Source organism: Gekko japonicus, unplaced genomic scaffold (genome assembly GCF_001447785.1).
Source record: "Gekko japonicus isolate JY-2015 unplaced genomic scaffold, Gekko_japonicus_V1.1 scaffold580, whole genome shotgun sequence".
Taxonomy (NCBI): Eukaryota; Metazoa; Chordata; class Lepidosauria; order Squamata; family Gekkonidae; genus Gekko; species Gekko japonicus.
Genome location: NW_015165845.1, coordinates 612,727 through 616,673, shown reverse-complemented (window position 1 = coordinate 616,673; position 3,947 = coordinate 612,727). Strand labels below are relative to the sequence as shown.

General features: G+C 48.6%; 1 non-coding gene across 1 annotated transcript; it reads left to right on the top strand.

Annotated features, from left to right (window-relative positions):
- The first annotated feature begins 3,613 nt into the window (after positions 1-3,613).
- TRNAM-CAU lies at positions 3,614-3,686 on the top strand. The gene has a single exon. It is a non-coding gene; the product is annotated as a tRNA-Met (tRNA).
- The last annotated feature ends 261 nt before the right edge of the window (positions 3,687-3,947 follow it).

The following is a 3,947-nucleotide window of genomic DNA, read 5'->3' as shown; positions in this document are numbered from 1 at the left end:
CACCCACACAGCGCGGACGCGGGGAAGGTGGGGGGGGGGGGGGGAGTGTCCCAATTTTTTTTGAGCTTGTGGGAACATTTGGAATACCGACACAGCAGAATGGCTGCCACAGGAGGCAGAGCCAGATACAAAATGGCCACCACATCTTACCTTCAGTCACACAGTGATAGGGTTGCCAGGTTGACTTACCTGGCCAGCAGGAGTCTCCTGACATTCTTCCAGGAGACTGGAAATGAAAGTGAGTGTTTTGGGCCTACTTCTGGTTTCGGGCTTACTTCCTGTTGGGGGTGACACTCTTAGAGTTGCCAGCTCCGGGTTGTGAAATACCTGGAGATCTATGGGGTGGAGTCTGAGGAGGGCAAAGTTTGGGGAGGGGACAGACTTCCATGGGGTACAATGCCCTATACTCCATCTGATCTCTGTCACCTGGAGATAATATGTAACAGTGGGGGATCTCCAGCCACCACCTGGAGTTTGGCAACACTACACAGTAAAGATCCTTGTGCTGTGGTGGCAGTTGCTGCCAAAACAATGTTTTTAAAAAATCTTCACAGCCAATCAGATCTTTAGTGCCCAATCAGAAGCCTTGCTGGGCTGGGCAAAAGCCCCACCTGCCCCACTCATAGGCGTAGACTACGGGGGGCGTAGACTACTCTAGTCTTCCCCAAATTTCCTGGGGAGGACTAAGCCTCCCCCGGGTGAAAGGGAGCTCTGAAGAGGAAGCCTGCCCTTTAAAGACAGCAGCTGGCGGATGGACCCTCCCTCCGGCTGTTGTAGGGTTGCCAAATCTGAGGTGAAAAATACCTGGAGACTTTGGGGGTGGAGCCAGGAGAGGGCAGGGTTTGGGGAGGGGAGGGGCCTCAGCATAGTACAATGCCCTAGAGTTCACCCTTCAAAGCAGCCATTTTCTTCAGGGGAGCTGATCCCTGTCAGCTGGAGATTAGTTGCAAAAGCGGGAGATCTCCAGGCCCCACCTGGAGGTTGGCAACCCTAGGCTGTTGGCTTTAAAGGTCGGGGAAACTCTTGCAGGACTCTCCTTGCTCCCCCCCCATTTGGAAGCGGGGGGGGGGAGGAAAAGGGAGCTCTAAGGAGGCAGCCCACCCTTTAAAGCCACTTTCAGGGCTCCCTTTTGCCCCCCCCTGGGGGGGGAGTGAAAGGAAGCCCTGAAATGGCTGCCTGCCCTTTAAAGTCAGCAGCTGACAGGTGGATTGGGGAGGCTGCTGGCTTTAAAGAGCAGAAAGGCGATTGAGCCCTTCCTTTGCCTCCCCCCCCCCCCCCCGCTTATAAGGGGAGGGGGGAGCCAAACTGAGCACTCTAATGGCTGCCCATCAGTAGAGGGGACCAGTGTTCCCTCTAAGCTGACTTAGGGTGAGCTAGCTCACAGTTTTTGAGCCTCTGGCTCACACAATTTTGTCTTAGCTCAGGAAGGATGGCTCCAGAGCAAACTAATTTATGCAGTAGCCAAATCGCTCGCTCACAACTTTAATGCCAGTAGCTCACAAAGTAGAATTTTTGCTCACAAGACTCCACAGCTTAGAGGGAACATTGGAGGGGACTTCTTTTTCTTTCCTTTTTATTTCCACCCCTTGTTTCCTCTCTCTCTCTCTCTCTCTCCCCATTTCTTTCTCTTTCAATTTCTCCCTTTCTCCCTTTCTCCCTTTCTCCCTTTCTCCCTTTCTTTCTTTCTTTCTTTCTTTCTTTCTTTCTTTCTTTCTTTCTTTCTTTCTTTCTTTCTTTCCCCCCTTGTTTCCTTTCCTTTCCATTTATTTCTCTCCATTTCTTTCTTTTCCTTTCTTTCTTTCTATTTCTTTCTTTCCCTTCTTTCCCTTTTTCCCACCCTTCCCTTCCTTTCCTTCATTCACTTTCCCCCTTTCTTTCTTTCCAGTTCTCTTTCTACACCCTTTCCCCCCCCCCTTTCCCCTCCTTTCCGTCCTTCCTTCCTTCCTTCCTTCCTTCCTTCCTTCCTTCCTTCCTTCCTTCCTTCCTTCCTTCCTTCCTTCCTTCCCTTTTTTCTCTTTCCTTTTTTTCAATTTCAAGGACCTAGCATAGCAGTGCCTCTGGCCCAGCCCCAGCCCGCCCGGGAAATTGGAAAGTCCACGCCCTTCTACCCCACTCACTTTCTAAAACACTTGTCCCACACCAGGAAATAGGGTTTCCAGCTCCTGGCTGGGAAATACCTGGAGATTTTGGGGGTGGAGCCTAAGGAGGGTGGGGTTTGGGTAGGAATTTCAATGGGGTGTATAATGCCGTAGAGTCCACCTTCCAAAGTGGCCATTTTATCCAGGTGAACTTATCTCTGTTACCTGGAGACTAGTTGTAACAGCAGGAGATCTCTAACCACAACCTGGATGTTGGCACCCTACCAGGAAAGGTGTTGGCAGACACTGTGCTGGGGACGCATGGCCTAAAGCATAGGTATTCACCAACAGATGGCATCAAAAATCCGTGTTCTGTTATTTTATTATGTATACTGCCCTGAGCCCTGTTCCTCAGGGGAGGGTGGTTTTAAAAATGGAAACAAACAAACAAATACAAATAAAAAGCAGGACAATACGTTCAACAATTGTGGATAGTGTGTGCACCACTCATGCATGGCTGGGGTGCCAGACCTGAACATCTGAAAAGGGCTGTGTATTATAGCAGAACTTACAGCCTTCCTGCGAAGTGCATTGGCACTATGTCAAAAAGAAATTACACTGTATCTAATTAACTTCTGGTATTCAATGCCATGAGGTGTGGTGACAGCTGCTAGTTTATCTGGCTATTTTAAAAAAAGGAATTTTGGAAAATTCATGAATGAGATCTGCAGCTCTTGAGTATGAATAGAACCTCCATATTCTGAAGCAGTGTACGTCTGAGCACCGGATGCTGGGAGCATAAGTGTCATTGCCTTCAGACTCTGCTTATGGAGGCATCTGACTGGAAACCACAAAGGCTGGATGAGATGAGGTGCATTTTAGACTGACCCTGCTAAGGCAACGGTTCTATTGTTCTAGGGTTACCAGATGTCCTCTTTTGGACTCTTTTTAAAAATATATATGAAAACATCCTCTTTTTGGGTTGGAAGGTTAGGAATATTCATAGTTAGCAGCAATTATCACAGCTTAAATAGTAGGGGTATTTCAAAGTGAGATTTGTCACAGTGATCACTTGTTTGAAGTAGTCAGTCCGGGAACATGTCCTCTCTTTTGCTTTTCAAAATATGGTAACCCTAGTTGTTCTACACAGGAGCCCTTTCTTCGTTGGCCCCAATTTGGAGATCAGTGGCTTTCAGAACTTAGTTTAACAACGGCAAGAACAACAAAGAGCTTCCAGATGTCGTGCAGATGTTAAAGGGCGTCAGAGTTCCATAAACTGCAGGGGTATTATTTTCTGCCAATAAGAGACATTGCACCCTGCCATCTTCTTCTGTAGTCTCACAGGGGCAACGCAAAGGAGAAAGTTGTCCTTTTCTTTCCTCCCTTCCCTCCCATGCAAAGGGAAGGGGTAGAGAGTTCCAACCCAGCGGTATCGTCATTCAAGAAAGGGAATCAAGCAGAAATCATACAAGATTGTCAGACCACTTCAGGCACTGCAAGTTTTCTAATCAGATTTGGCCATAAGTGGAGCAGCAGCCTCGTTAGCGCAGTAGGCAGCGCGTCAGTCTCATAATCTGAAGGTCGTGAGTTCGAGCCTCACACGGGGCAGCAGAATCTTTTCCTCTCGCGGTAAAAAAAAAAAAGCTGAAAACCCCCGTCCTCCGCGCTGATCGAAAAGGAAGAACTTCCTTTATGTAAAAAACCCAGCGTGTTCCGGGGTTCTTGCAAAACTTGGTACGTTGCAGCACACGTGAGCCTAACAGGGTTGCTTCGTGCTTCGGAAGGGGGGGGGAGGAGTAATCACTGAACTTGGGAAATGCGGGCTGCTCAGGGCTTCTTTCTCACGCACACTTTAATCTCTTCCGAGCA